At 32.0% G+C, this 17,280-nt stretch overlaps 1 long non-coding RNA gene across 1 annotated transcript; it reads right to left on the bottom strand.

Moving 5' to 3' along the window:
• Positions 1-804: 804 nt before the first annotated feature.
• LOC146945993 (uncharacterized) lies at positions 805-4,805 on the bottom strand. Its single transcript, XR_015026563.1, has 3 exons — positions 4,654-4,805; positions 3,302-4,536; positions 805-2,640 (listed from the first exon to the last, which is right to left on the bottom strand). It is a non-coding gene; the product is annotated as an uncharacterized LOC146945993 (long non-coding RNA).
• Between the last annotated feature and the right edge of the window lie 12,475 nt (positions 4,806-17,280).

Raw genomic sequence — 17,280 nt, 5'->3', positions numbered from 1 at the left:
TTGATGTGTGCCTGTATTGTTTGATAATGCAATATGTGGAGATATGTGGAGATTATGTAGAGTAAATTGGGTTGTGCATTATCGAGTAAATACTTGTCATCCATGCATTCATAAGTCCTATATGTGGAGATATGTAGAAATATGCAGAGATGTGTAGAGGGATCAATCGGTAAAATTACTTCCAACATCCAATGGTACCACATGCATGTAGAGTCGTGTCTAGAACATGCATGCACTTGAAATTGTGAGAAATGTGCCACACTTGATTACGTGACTTGGTGAATTATGTAAACTACGTGATTGGTGGATGTTGATATATGTGGATTTGTGGACTTGTATATGTTGTATTTGATATGTTTGATAACTAATGTCGATACGAAAATTCATTTGGAATCTTGAATAATGTTTATTTGATTATGTTTATTACGTGAAATATAATCTAACCCCCAGTGATCGTTTGGTTGACCGTCTGTCTATTTGTACGAATGTGTAGACGGTTTGCATGATTAAGTTTGCTTTTCTAGTGAGTTGCTTGAGGATAGCGTGGAGCTAACTCCTTTCGCTTTTGCTCGAGTCTAGTTAGGCTCTGATTAGGGTGTCAGAAATTTACGTTATTTTCATTTATCCGTTGTTGGATCTTAATTGAGGAGACCATGTTATGTATTTGAAGCATGAGATTTGATGTTGAGATTTATTACTCATGTATTTTGAGGATTGTTTCATGTTGATGAGATATTATATATGATGATTGTCTTCAGTTGCGAATTTTTAAGGAAACCAGTTTATGCATGTTTTGGAAAAATGTAGACGTAACATCTAAACTCTTTGATTTATTGAATTAATTGCATGATTATTGCATATTGGGTTTAGGGTGTTACATATGTAGTAGCCAGGGATGACCCATGCGCAGGGATGCATGGGGCATTAGCTCATGTGCGAATTTTGCACTTTTCGTCACTTTTTCGAGCGCTCTTCCGTCTAAAAATGCCTTGGGACTTGGGAAGAATTTTCACCAGCTTGTATTGTCATAAAAAATCTTCTAAGAACCATTTATCTTCATTTTTCATATCCTTGATGCTTCACGCGATATCTTGTTTTGCCGATTTACATGATTTTTTGTTAAAAAGATTCAAAACACCAATGGAGTTGCATGATTTGGATTAAAGTGAATTACAATGACTCGAGTGAAAACAATACAAAATGTTTGTCAAAACATGAACAAATCCTCTAAATGATGTAACGCCCATACTAAACTTATCTAGAATATTTAGAATGTGCGTTAAATTTAGTACTGGATGCATTAAAATTACAATAATAAAAAAATTTCAACTGAATAAATATATACATCACTGCAGGATCGTACATTTGCTATCTGAATACATGTCTGGAACCGTAATAAATAATCTGAACTAGTACAACACGAGCATGTAAAAATATTCAGCCTCCTGTATTGTCTCCTTGCCACGTACCACCTGCTGATCTTAAATAAAATAAAATAAAATAAAAGGGATTGGGGTGAGACGGGATGTCTCAGTGAGTTCCACCTATCCTAGGCTGTAGGCAATCTCGGGGAACCTAGGATCGCCATCTGTCTCTAAACTCAACCCTTTTTGGGTTTATACATTTTTGTCATGCATAACTGAGCGATCGAGGGATAACTAGGATCGCTATCTAAAATACTGATATGGCTCTGATACTAATACTAAAATCATAACCGTAATTATAATCATAATGTCTGCCATATTATGTTAGAACTGTTAGCGTTGAACAAACAATATTATCTGAATTGATTTTATGTTAGAACTGTTAGCGTTGAACAAACAATATTATCTGAATTGATTTTACGGAATAAACCCAGGTGGAGTAACCCCGGAATTTATTCCACTGCTAACCGGTAATAATTCCAACTGGTGGGAACCCAACTGACGGGGATACCGAACTCCTCTGATTATCGTGGGGTCATCCTCACGGATAGTGCCCGTTCCAACTGCGGGAACCTTTTGTATCCTAACTGACGAGGATTGCAAAAGCCACGATTTATAAATTATTTAATATTATAGACTGAACTGATTTTTGATAACTGAGTTAATCCTCAACTCCACTACTGACGAGGAGCTAGAGAGGAATAACTTATCTTAACTGATTTTCTTATAATGATAATAATTATGAATTGATAATAAAGACGAAGTGAATCTCGTCTTTAACTTGTAATTAATCTGATAATTCTAATATTTCATGTGTCTAATCATATGAACCTATTCAAGTTCTAGGCATATCGTTGTCATATGTCATTCCTAAAAGTTTATAAATAATTTCCCATACCTGATAAACTTATATTGTATAAGAGAACTAAAATATAAATTAATAAGCTAAAATAAATGATTTAATATAATTTCATGGAAACTGAACTACCCAGGGTGAGGTTTCTATCTAAAGGAACTCACCTCGAATCACTCTTGGAAAAATTGCAAAGCATCTTATCAACAGCCTGCATCTGCTATCTCCAAAACTCCATAATCAATTTTCCAAAATAGCTTATGCCTTGACTTATAGGCCTTGACTTTTCGGAAACAGTCCAACCCACTTGTGACATACTCCTAACTCATCAACCAGCATATAGAAAAATTACCATTTCAGTCCCTGCACCAGAAGTTTGCCGTTTATTTAAGCATTTCCAAAACAACTTAATTACTATTTAAGCACTTTTATCATCACTAAAAGAGCTTATAATTTTTACCATTACTCATATACCAGTTTAACATACCTCTCCTAAGCTGGTCATTACAAAACAATACTTGAAACAACTCAAATTTCAATTTAAGCTATTATCCAAACAGCTTAACTAGAAACTTATGACTTTTAGCATATCAATTTCAATTCAAACTTTTACACATAATTCCAACATGAATAATCAGCCCCTTTTAATCACTTACAAATCAGTTTGAATCCACAACTTAATCATTTAAGGCCTTTTGATCAAAACAGCTTAACTGACAGCTTATTCCCTCTAAACCATTCATTTTCTGATCAAATTTTCCAGAAACAGTCCAAACGTATTTACACACCTTCTAGACCTATTATACGAAACTTCAACATCTATTCTCAATAATCACTTATAATGGCTTATGGGAACAATTTACACACTAGTCATAAATTCACACACCATTGCTCATAGCTTATAATCATTCTTCATACCATGTTTGTAAAAACCATTACTACACATATTCATCTTCAAAAACACATACAACATGCACCGACTTAAATTGAATAAATTTCCATGAAAAGTTATTATGCCATTTACCTTCTGATTAATCCTTCATGTGTGCCTCAAAATCATTCTTACAAATGAATTCCCATGAGATTAGAGTGAGATTGAAGATTTGGAAAAGTCATGGAGGGAAGGGCGGTTAAGACCAAACATAGAGGGGGAAAGAAATTTCAAACTTACTTCTTGATTACAACACCACCACTTGCTTACTTGATGCTTAAGCTTGATGTTTCTTTGAAGAAATTGAAGAATTTAGGGTGGTAAGGTTATGGTGATGATGACCAAAAATTTGTGATAGGGAGGAAGAGAAGAATGCTTTGGAATTGTTTAGAAACTTGGAGAAAATGAGAGAAAATGGTCCAAATTCTTTTTTTTTTTTTAAATCTTGAGTTCCAAAAGACCAAAATGCCCTTTAAGGAAAAAGACAATTCTACCCACTATTAATTTATAACCATATAATTCTTCAAGTTCATTGGAATAATGTGTGAGATATTTATCGATTAACGTCGCATTTCTCAATAAATAATTAACCCTTCAGAAATTATTTTTGTTCCGACATATTCATCTGATGCGACAATTTATTTATAAATCAGCGGGATATTACAAATGACCTCTCATTTACCTTCAAACAGAAAAGAAAAAAAATAACTACAAACATACACTAAAATATCATATGATACTCCGTCAACAGTAAAAAAAAAAAAAAAAAACTGTTTTGTGTGCAGTTATCTTTTATGAAGTTCTTCCACCTGCGAGATATATTTTTTCCATCATATCTTGTGATCCTCAACCCTAAAAACAATTATTCATTATATACATCTATTATTTTGAAGTGTGTTTATCTATATATATGTTTCCAAAAGTTGTTTTACACGATTTTCAATTACTTCTAAAAGCAAATGAATGGATTAACACTTGAATAATATTATAATATGATTTTGACTCGATCAAATAAATTTAAAGTTACTACTAACAATTTTTTAATTCAAATTTAGGAAAAAAATATTATTAATAACGGTGGCACTAATGACCATTTTACAATTATTTTATATGAACGACAAACAAAGACCGACGAGCGAGAGAAATCATAAAAGTACCAATAATATAATTGCATATACAATTATATTCTTATAAGTATCATGGAATTATTTTTGAACATAATTCTTAATTAAACCCGCAATAACATTTTTGAATTAAGCACCTTGGAACTAGAGGATAAAAACACGTAATAGTAGTACAATCTCTATGAATTTTGCATGGATAACTTGCTGTTATATGAAATAAGAAAAAATGAATGTTAATTAATAATAGAAAATGAAACATCGTGTATAAGCTAAAGAAGAAAATTTGAAACAAAAACAAAGAAGAGAATAAGGAATTATTACCGTCAGTTACAATGACAAAGATGAAAAGCATGATAATCATAATGTAAATGAATTTGATTATTTTAGCCATATTTTATCTTGCTTACTACATACAATAAAAATTTGTATGATCATTTTATAGTGTAAAACTTCCATTCTTCAAATTATAAATATTTTTAAGTGTCTCTTCGGTGTATTAGTAGGTTGTGGTATTTATTAATCTTTCATTATTAATATATTTTCTTTCTATGTTATACTTTCATGATGGACAGCGGAAAATCCCAGAAGAGAAAATTTAGGGTTTCATAATAAAAGAAATTGGGTTACGAATAATTTATCAATGACGTGTGTGTCTATATAGGGGGTGCAAAAATATATTTATTAATTAATTAAAAATATAATTTCATCAAAGTTAAACAATAAAAATAAGTTTAATATCTTAAATAGCCCTTGTAATTTAGACTAGGTCTAAAAATTGCCCTTTTAAAAATATAAACAAAATTTCACCCTATAATTTTAGATTCTTCATAATTAGTCATTACAAAGTTAAAAAAAATATTCTTGAAATAGCCCCTGTATTTGGACTAGGTATGAAAGTAGTACCTATAAAGGGTTAAACTATGAAGAATCCAAAATTAAAGGAATTGAACATGTGTGTTTTATTCTACAAGGTCTTTTTTCAAACCTCGACTAAATTACAAAGGCTATTTAAGATATTAAATTAAACCTTACAAATGTAAACGTTGAATGATTTGAACAACTATTTTCATGCACAAGGAAATAAAGGAGATTAGATACGTGATATAGCATGTGACTTTATTATTTTTCAAGAGAAGATGGAATTTTGGCTTAAACACCATGAGCTTTACTTAGTCCATATTCTTAAAACGAATTTTAATAATTAGAATCATAAATCTCTAAGGAGTCAAAATAGTTAATTTAGTGTAAATTTTTATACTAAATATTTCAAAATCTTACTTAAATTTAATTAGTTTATAGGAATTAATTGTAAGGATGTGTGAATGCTTTGCTAGGGTTTCATTTTTCTAAAGAAAGGGACATAATATAACCTTATGTTGATTGTTATTATCTACTTATTTTTATTCAATTTTGATCCTGCCGGATATGAGAACTTTGGGAGATGGCAGTGAATGACCTTTGATTGGTGCAAGTCTGCCAGTGGCCACCTTCCTTTTTGGGCGAATAGGGGTCTACATGTACACACTATAATGGTCAAGTTAGTAAGTGCCATGGAGGGTAAAAGTGATTGTCCCTAACCCAATGTGCATCAGTTAGTCAGTATAGAGTAGGTTTAAGGGTTTTGGTCCTTGTACCTTTACCTGGACATATGTTATTGAGCGAAAATTGTAGTCCTTGAGGGAAAACTGTTAATGCATGGTCTTGTGAAAGATTAGTGTCATTAACCAGGTTATTTCATTATGTAGCTGTCTGCACTTGGTCCCGTGTGTGTTCTATCCCACGACCCCAATGGCTCCTTGTGCGAGGAGCCTTTTGGGACATATGTATGGTTGGGCACATGCCCATACTAGAACAATTACCACAAGCTATTAGTTGAGGGATCCAAATGATAGCTTGTATACAAAGCTAAATATAAACCCTAGATTGTTGGAATCAGGTCATAAGTCGTCCTGGTTCTCAAACCATCAGGTCTAGTATAGCGATCTGAGGTCGCTGGAACGTGGTTTAATGAGGTCGGGAAGTGGTTTTCGGTATGGTTACTTTTGATCTGACCAACTTGTGGCAGATTTTTTTTTATCATTGGAGGAGTGTCCCCAAACATGTAGGTTTCACGCATCTGAGTTTGCTTCTCCTTCGGTATGTTTGTTCTGTCTCCATTTGACACATAGGGTCATGATGGACAATTGTATTTGTTGGAGGGCACATGTGCATGGGGAAGACTTCTTTATGTCATTGTGTTTTGTCTCGATGTGACATTATTGAGACTCGTTATGCATGTGTTCCCATACATCTAGTTTGAGATCACGCTTCTTAAATGCAGTGAGATTCTCCGTAACAGTGTAATGGTGATGGATAATTTTGTATTGTCAAGGCGTAGGTTCGGAGAAATGACTAAGACCCTTGTATTGTAGTATTTCTGAACTCTTTATCTTTCACTGTTAGATCATGCATTCCTAATTCTTTCTTCTCTTTATTTAAAGGAAAAAGGTTAGGATTTGGGTTAAAGTGAGAAGTTTATAGCTTCCTTCTTTTCATTATGTTCTTCCGTAATTCTCACTTTTCCATATTTTTGTGTGGATAAATTAAACGGCTGGAAAGTTACATATATGGTTGACGAACCCATATAGCCCCTGGGTATTTGTGCCTGATTGCCATATGTTGACGAGGAATATCTAGGAATTCCCTAAATTTTCTTCGACCCTGGTGGGTGTGGTTGACCTCTTCCAATGTTGTTAACAGATTCTTTGTCTTAATGGTCCATATAATTTATGTGGTTCGAGAAGCACATCTGCGACATCTTTGGGTGCCATTATTCTATGTTAGACAACATTCTTCAGGACGTCTAGGTCCGACTTTCATTTAGTACCTTTGGCTAAGAAGTCATGTACATCTTCGTGGTTTCCCCTTCTGATGACAGAGCATCATATGACATATTGGCTATGTTTTTATTACTTTTTCTTTGCATTTGAAGACAACTAAGATGAGAGTTAGAGGAGTTGTCAAAGGTTTGAGGAACATATTGTATTGTTTTCACTCGATTAGTTGTAATTCAGTTTTATCCTAGATCATGCAACTCAACAACTGTTTTGAGTGTTTTATAGTGCAGAATCATGTAAATCAACAAATCAAGACATGACGTGAAGGATCAAGGATGAATAATTGAATATCAAGGGTTCTTAGAAGGTTTTTGAAGACAATACAAAGTGAAGAAAATTCATTTCAAGTATCTATGAGTTTTCAGACGGAAGAACGATAAAAAACGGGAGGAAAACGCAAGAAATCGCACCTGAGGGGATGCCTCAGGCGCCCCTACGCCTGTGTCATGTGCCTGTGACATCATTCCATTTTGCCTCAGGAGCCCCTACGCCCAGTCTATGCCCCCCGCGCCTGGTACTGGGTAAAAACTGCTTTTGCTTGTTTTTCAAGTTGTATCGGCAGATAAAGCCCAATTTTCTACTCTTAATCGCTAAGTAACCCCGTGCTATAAATTGAGACCCTTGCACACTATTTTATTCATTCAAAAACATTGAAGGTTTAGAGCAAGGGCCAAGCATTAGAGATTCAAGGCAGAATTCTTCCTCATTTTATTTCTTTCTAGGATATGTTTATCTATTGTTTTGTTTTGATGTTTCTTGCCATGAGCAACTAAACTTCTTGATTAGGGTTCCACGATGAACCCCTTCTTTTTTGTTGGAATTTATTAATAAAGTTTTCATTCAATTCATGCTTTTGATTGTGTTGAGATTTAAATTATACTATGCATGTTCTTAAGCTTCGTCAATTGGTTAACTACGAGTGTAACCTTGGGAATTGATCCATAGGATTAAAATAGGCACTGACAACTCGAAATTATATCAGTTCATTAGTTTTTCTAATTACTACTTCTTATAGAAGTTAGAAATTTAAGGTTTGAGTCGTCTCCGTAATTACCTCTTTCTTTAGAAAAATGTGGTACACGACTCTGGTTGGTCCTACACAAGTTACCTAGAGAAACCAGTGTGGTTTTACCATCGTGACAAATTAAATCACTGATGCAACACATAAGTTGATTTATTTCTTAAAAGATAATTCCAATAAAGACGAAGGGGGATTCATGGAAAGCTTAATCGTTGTTAATCATCGGAATCACAAAAACCTAATCTTGCATTGGGCAGGACATTTCAACCCTGCAATTCTATTCACTTTTATTTACTTTTCACTTTTGAAATAAGTTTTACTAATTATTAAGTTGAACTACAATCCTTGTGGAGAACAATAAGCCTACTACTTTATTACTTGCTACGATTTGGTGCACTTGTCAATTTCGTCCATCAAGTTTTTGGCGTTGTTGTCGGGATTGTTGATATTTCTACAAGGTAATCGGTGAAACTTATTTTAAAAGTTAGGATTTAAGTCTAGGTAAGTTTTTCTTTAATTGTTTTTAAATTTTCAGATTTTATCTTTCTTGTTTACTAGGGTAGCGATTTTTTCTAGAGTAGAAATAGGGGTTAGTTTCGTTGCTTTATCTTTTTTTAGGAAGTAGATCTTTTTAAAATTCATTAAGTTTATATTTTTTTCTATCTCTTATGGTAGAATTTATTTTTAGATTAGGTTTGAATTTATTTTTTCTAATTCTTAGGTCAAATTTGTTACCTTTTCTATTTTAGATTAGAGTCGTTTTTATTTCCCTAATTTATAGGTTAGATTTATTTTTGTTTCATAATTTTAGTTAGTTATATTTTATTTTCTTATCTTATTCCAAAAATAACAAAAATACTTTTCTGTTTTATTTAACTAAAATTTAACAAAGAATTAACTCAAATAAGTTCCATTGAACATGCCAATTTGTTGTGGAGATTTTGATACTATCTACAAGAGAAAATGTTTAAATGTTGGCCCTTCACCAGTTAAAAAGTAAGATTATGTCGTGTTCAACCAAGGAATTGGGTTGATATATGTGTTGCCCCGTTGCTCACATATGTCATGGAAATCAACAACGTTGACTCTATCTTCAAATACTCCCTGTTGTTTTTCAATTTAAAAATTATACCGAACGAAATTACTGGGTGAGTCACGACCAGGTCGCTTTCTTTAAGACGTTTCGCGGCACTACCCTAGTTTGTGCAAGGTAGACTATCAACCACGCCGTCTCCAGGATAAAATAGCCCAGATCACTGTTACGAGTATATACTGCACAGTATATAGTCGCTCGAGAATTACACCTCAAAATATGGTTCAATCGTTTGATCGAAGCCACTCGATACGGTACGTAACCGCTCTATTCGAAACCGAAAGGGACAGAAAGGAGTAGAAGCAGAAGAATGATTCGTTAACACAAATTGGAGGGAGAAGAGAGAAACCGCACAGGAAGCATCGACTGTGAGATTCGGTGTGTCGAATGAGTGGAGCGAGCTCTCCTTATATAGGCAGAGTTCGTAACAAAAAACGGGTTACTTGGGGATTAAGTCTGCTTAATCCTTAAGCAAACGCGTTTTACGCGTGACTTGGGGATTAAGTCTGCTTAATCCTTAAGCAAATGCGTTTTGTTTCTTAACTGGAAATATCCGGAAGTTTCTGGATACGCGTTTTGGATCGGGTTGGATTGTAACACATCAACTTGTTACGTGTAACGCTTTCGTATAATGAAAAATTAATTAATTAATTAATTTAACATTTTCAAGTGACAAAAAAAAATATATATCAATTTTTTAACCCACGACCCAAGCCCGGCCGGTCGGACAGCGGCGTCGTCGCGCGCGTGATATATATATATTTTGTAAGCGTTCACCCGTTCACAAAAATGGGTACCCCAAGGGCACACCCTTGGAGGTCACCCCACCCTTATAAAAACACTTACTAGTTGGGGTGACTCTCCAATGTGGGACATTTTTAAGTCACATACCCACACACTAGTTTCTCATAGTGTTTTCTTTCTTTCCAATTTTCTCACTAGAATTAACTAGTGTTCCAACACTCCCTCTATCCCATATTATAAGCAAAAAAAAAAAAAAAAATTACACTTGTTAAGAAAACTAAAACATACTCCCTCCGTCCCTATATCTAAACACCCATTTGATTTTATTTTTGTCCCTAAATGTAAACTTCTTTTCAAATTACTATATGCATTTATTACTTTTTTCGTAAACATACCCCTAATTAATACTACTAATTTGTCTTGAAATATGAATAATCAAATTTACTACACATACAAACAAAGGACAATTTGGTATTATTAATACATAAAACAAACACATTAATTACACTGACAACTTTTCTTAAGAAATGTGAAAAAAACAAAGGGGGGTTGGAGGGGGTAGTAGTTTGTAACATAGTTTTTGTGTTATCTTTGAAATAAGTTTTATAGGAAGATGTAAAAACAATTTTCATTGGTAGTTGATTATAGAGAAAATGAAAAAGATAGCAAATTGAATGCATTTTGCATTTAATTTTCCTTTGAAAAATATAATTTTTTGAAAAAACATAATTAAATATGATAAAAGTTGGTCTTTTTTGCTTATAATTTGGGACAAACAAAATGAGTTTTTTTTTGCTTATAATTTAGGACGGAGGGAGTACCTGAATAAGGAATTCTTCTGTGTATTTTTAGTGTATAAAAGTGTATGTTTTTTTTATAAAAAGACTTTATTTCGTACAAATGAACATGGAGTTCAAGGTTTTGAAAAAGTAGGAATGTGTAGAGAAACAAAAATGTTGAAAGTAAGTTGCATAAAAAGTAAAAGAGTTGAAAGTAAGTGTGCATAAATTTAAAAGTGCAGAAAAACATCGAGTTAAAAGTGCATAAAATATAGATGTGTAAGAAAATTAAAGTGCAAAAAAAGTAAATGATTTTTTAAATTTAAACAATAAAAAGAAAAACAATGTACTTAATCATGTACATATAGCAAACGACCGTTTCATGTGTTATCATATAATATATATATATATATATATATATATATATGGTAACTTCGACTAACATGCATTAGGCATGGCAACAATACCCGTATCTGTGGGTACCCGTCCATACCCACCACGATTTGACGGATTTTCCCCGTTTTGACTGGGTTTGGGTATGAGTTTGAATTTTCCCCGATTTCAAAACACGGGTATGAGACGGGTAACAGGGTTATATGTACCTACCCCGAACCCATACCCATACCCGTCCCAAATATATAAAAATTGCTTTTTTTTTACCCCTTTTTATATAAATACAAACACAACCCTAGATCATTTCACTCCAGTCCAAACGGAAGATGTCATTGTCAGACGACATTTTTCTGGGTTCTCTCTCAAGCAGTCAACGTTGCTCACAAAGGGAACATAATTCTTTACAAAATTGCCATTGGGGTTGGAAAAAATAACTTTTTTTATTAAAAAATCAATCACTACTGGTACGGGGATGGGGGTGGGATACCCGAACCCGTCGGGGACGGGGATGAGATTCAACTTCTTATCCCCGTTGGATAGGGTAGGGTAACGGATAAGTATATGAGAATCGGGGATGAGGATAGGGAAGGTAAAACCTGTACCCACCCCGCCCCATTGCCATGCCTAACATGCATACATACCAAGTGTCCTAAGCCGGTAATTGTCTTCGAAATTTCATAGTTATGCAAGGTTGTCTTTTGTTTCTGCATGTATGACTTTGAATGGTAGAAAAACTATGAGAAGGTGCAAATGTTAAGGGTGTGGATATTAGAAAAATTATTGCACCATCTACTAAAGACATAGAAGACGACTTTGCTAAATATTTCCAAGCCCTGGATTTTTTTTTTTTGAGATATAGCAAGCCACAAATACTGTTATTAGTTACAATATCCAATGCAATGGTGTTTCTATTTTTCATTCTTTTTAACTAATTTATATGTTTCATTTTGATTTGTTTCAGTCCCCGAATCTTGTTTTCCTTTTCTTCTTATTAACATAATTATATTTATTGGTTTGTTGTTTGTGATGTTGATCTAAAGTGGGGTTTAGCACAATTTCTCCAAGGTTTTGATGATAACAACATATAAAAGAATAATTGGGTACTCTAATGTGTGTTCAAGTGTGCAGAATTATATAATTAAATTCTGACCTCAAAGTCAAGTTTTAGTTATGATATATCAAGCACTGAACGCAAAGGAAAGCATTTGGGTACTCAAGAGAGGCTATAAAGACTTATGAAGACTTAAAAGATGATAGATGATGCATCAAACCTTGAAGACTCTGATGAGAACAAGTTCTAATGGAATTGGACTCTGAAGGAAGCAAGATCTGAAGGACACGTCAACATTCTAAGAGACTCTGCCCATTTTTGTCTTCTTTTAAAGGAACGCCATTTCAAGTTCTGATCGTAGTGTTTGTCTTCTTCAGATCAAGTGCAAAAACAAACAAATAAATTCATTGAAAAAGAGAATATGTAACGGATCATTTCAAAAGAAACAAAGGACCCCTCTAGTACTATCCATTAGAGGCAAAGTTTTCAAATATGATCAAAGCTTCTCAAGGACGAATTTTGATGCGTTGGCACTCTTCAAACAATGACTCTCTCATTTCTCTCCTATATAAGGACATGAAAAATTTGAAGAAATCAAGAGAATTCAAGTATTTTTACAAGTGCCAAAACTTTGCAAATTCAAAAGTGCACAAACATTTAGAAAATTCTTACAAACTTTATATCTTAGAATTTTTTAGTGTCAGAAGTTACTTGAGCTTTAATTTAGTTTACCACTCTTTGAGGACAAAGTTCAAACACAATCAAACTTATTTGATAAAACTCGGATTGTATAAGTACTCTTATTTGAGGCAAGGAAGTCTCAAACTTGTGTATTTGAGCACTTTTAATTTTGTATGATTATAGTGAAAAATATCTTGAAAGTACAAGGGGGCGGGACTAGCCTCAAATTATGAGATAAACCATGATAATTTTCTTGGGTTGTCCCCCTTCTCTCTCTGATTATCTTGCTTCTTAGATGTTTAAACACTTAAGAGATTTTCAAAAAGAAACCAACACAATTCAAAACACACACACCCCCTCCCATCTTGTTTTTTTGTCACCTTTATGTGATTGTTATGGATTTGTTGTTCCAACATAGTTGTGATCTCCTTCCTACATAATTTTGCTTCTTCATGCCTTTAGTTTATCTAAGAATATATATTTGTCTTGTCATTTACAAAAAAAAAAAAAAAAACTGCCCCTAATAACTATTATAACAAAATAAAATTTACTTTCATGAAGATGCAGATATTCAGCTCTGCAATTGTTTTTCAGATTTCATATGTAAAACTTCAATCAAATTTGAGTATCCTTCTTTAGAATAATCATTCAATTACATGTGCATCAAATGTTCTTCAATTAAATTAAGGGTATATTAATAATAGCAACATTAATTATATTAAAACTAGTCAATTTTTGCTTTTAATAATGTTTCATATTAAAAGCATATTTTTGCTTATAATAGTTATCGAATGAAGAATGTGTCTAATCAAACGTTTTAAATATGTGTTTATTATATTATTTCGTAGTCGTAGAATCATGAAATCAATGATAGCAATTATGAATAATTTTGCTTAAAAAATAACATGTCCGTCTCAAATTATAAGTCGTTTTACAATACCAATGAAACATTGATGTTACTTTTTCTATTATACCCTTAACTATTTATTACTCTATCTTCTTTCAATTCATTGATTTATTTTTCTCATACCATTTATTAAGGACAATTTTGTGAAACAGCTCATACTATCTATTTTACATTCAAAACGACTTATAATTTGGGACGGAGGGTGTAACATATACTACCCCGGTCTCACTTATAAGAGAAAGTTAAATTTTTAGATTCCTTTAATCAATGATGTATATAGTTTATATTAAGAACAATATACATCAATAAAAAAAACTATATACATCATTTATTGAATTAATCTAAAAAGTGAGTTTTCTCTTATAAATGAGACCCAAGAAAGTATATATATATATATATATATATATATATATATATATATATATATATATATATATTAGGAATAATAACATTAAACAGTTTAAAAGCATTCAATTTTTTCTAAAATAGTATTTAAAGCATTTTTTTCTTATAACAACGATTGGAAAGATTACGTGTCTAGTAAAAAAAAAAATTGACAAAAATAAACGATATTTATTTATTCGAATTGATAAAGTACATCATTCAACATCACAAAAAACATAAAGGGCAAATATGCGAACAAACTCACAGAATCCAAGTTAATAATATACAGCGGAAAAATGTCTACAGATAATATGATAAACTTAAATTAACCGATGTACCAATGTCTTTGGATCTGCAACGTTGTCACTCAAATCATTTATTGAATAACTGATCTTTCAATATGAAACATATGAACACCGCAACAAGACAGAAAATCAAACAATGTCGCAGAAGACCATGAACAACACAACACCACGCTCAGACGATAAAATCACGAAGAAAAAAGCATAGATTTATGTGAAATCACTTATTTAAATTTAAATATTGAGAAAAGGATGAAAATGAGTGATTTAATGTCCAAAATTGACCGAAAAGCACCCTCTCGATGAACAAATAAAAGAGAACCTAAAGAGAGAAAATTAAAACCGACCTATTACATTATTTTTTAGTTGTAGAAGCATGAAAATAATGATAGCATTTTATTTTAATTTTTTGGAAAAAGAGGGCTAAAAGCCCTAAAATAATGATAGCATTCACTACTTATAAAAAATAATTATGTAACAGTTTGGCTAGCATTCATTTAATAATAACATTGACTATATTTATTGAGTAAATTAAATTCATTGTAAGCGTAAATATGTTTCCCCTATTCTATTACTACATATCATTCATTGTAAGCGTAATTTTGTAAAGAGTAACACACCCTTTTTTATAAATTTAATGTTACAACCACATTTTTAAATACCCGTAAAATTAATAGGTAGTCTTACAAATAAGGGAGAGATGAGTATTCATTTTTTAAGTTAGAAGAGTGTAATTCAAATATCATTTATGATCCTTTTGGTTGAGGATTTTTGTAGAGGAGGAAATATTTTAAATTTAGTTTGTTTTTTTTTTGATTAAGAGGAAAAGCAAGAAAAGGACAAGGAAAAAAAATTAAGAAATTCGTTGCCTTAACGCTCCAGAGATATCCCCAACGTAAAGGGGATATCAAACAAACTTTTGATTCAACTTTTTAAAAGGGGCTGAAAAAGAGCAATTTTTGGTTGAGGGGAGGGACACCAATGTGCCATCTTTCTGCTTTCATTTGTAAGAAACGATAAAATGATAAAAATTAAAAAGTAATTAATAGAAGGATAAATTAGAAGAACAAATAGAAGGATAAATTAGAAGAACAAATGTTACATGAAAATACAATTTTATTTTTTTATAAACGTAAAATAAGATTTTTTTTTATAGTGTCCCTTGTTTTATTTTTTTTCTATTTTTGTGAATTGTTCCTCTTATTGTTCTGGATTATTCATATTTTCATGGGATTTAACAAAAAAAATTAATTGATAATTTAAATAACATTATAAAAATGATGATAAAGTAGTTTAAATGAAAGGTAAAAATGGAAGAAAAAGCTCGTCACAAAAGGGTGTTTTATATATTATTATAGATACAAAGTGAAGTATAATGAACTTGATAGTTATGTACAATATCATTTTTAGATAAAACAAAATTTATTGAGATACTTTCATTTTAAGATAAATGTCAACTTATGTTCTTAGAGCACAAGTTTAAAAAGTTAAATACACTGTGTTATATCATCGGATCTTGATTTTTTATATGTTATTGTAACCAAAATATCTCATTGATAAAGGGTTTCTCCATGATGGCCATGAATGGTTGCTCATGGAGTTGCCAAATATGGGTTAACGGATATTACATAATCCATTTGAACAATTACAACTTGACTCGCTTTTAGTTTTAGATGTGGTCCATTTTTCATTTTAGCTGAAATTGTATATTCAAGTATTGTTTAGTTAAGCCTCCAGTTCATTGAGAAAATGGGCACCGGTAATGCGGAATTCGGTCGAAAGGTCATTAAAATATGATAGAATATTGTTCCATCCAAAAATTAAACTAAGCATCTTAAGAATAATTCGTCTGTTGATAAAGCTGATTAAACACTTTAACTCAATTATTTGGTTAAATTGTATATTCAATACTTCCTTCGTCTCGCAATAATTGTCTCTTTACCCATTTTTCTTTTTATCAAAATAATTGTCACTTTAGAATACCAATGCATTATTTATTATTTTTTTTCCATTATTATACCCTTATTTATTGAATTTCATCCAACTTAACTACTCCCTCCGGTCCTAAATATAAGCAAATTTCACTTTTTAGGTTCATTCAATTAATGATGTATGTGGTTCATATTATGGACCACATACATCATTAATTGAATGAATGTAAAAAGTCAAATTTGCTTATATTTAGGACCGGAGGGAGTACACCCTCCGGTCACTATTATAAGCAAAAATCTACATTTTAGATTCATTCATTTAATGATGCACATAGTCTTTATTATAGACTACATACATCATTAAATGAATGAAGCTAAAATGTAGATTTTTGCTTATATTAGTGACCGGAGGGTGTACTTCACTAACTACAATTAATAAGGGTGGTTTAGTAAATGATACTAATTTTACCATCAAAATCAACACAATTAATCATTTCTTTAATAACCGTGCATAAACCTTAAACGACTATTATTTAGAGACGGAGGGAGTATATTGAAAGGTAAAAAGTTTATTTTTTTTCAATAAATCATTGATTTTAATTTGTTTTTTAGCTCTTTAATTTGTGTTTCAAGGGCACAAACTATTATGACATTTAAACTATGATGGTCAATATAGAACCTAGGGAATATAGCAAATGAATTAAATTCAATTGAAGACCACTATTTTGTCCACACTTCTTTAGTTCAATTCATTCAAGTATAAATATAAGTCAAAAGGAAGTGACG

Source organism: Medicago sativa, chromosome 2 (genome assembly GCF_051527215.1).
Source record: "Medicago sativa cultivar Bolivia chromosome 2, Bolivia_mono, whole genome shotgun sequence".
Lineage (NCBI taxonomy): Eukaryota > Viridiplantae > Streptophyta > Magnoliopsida > Fabales > Fabaceae > Medicago > Medicago sativa.
Note: the sequence above shows the minus strand (reverse complement) of the source record. Positions and strands in the feature narration are given on the sequence as shown.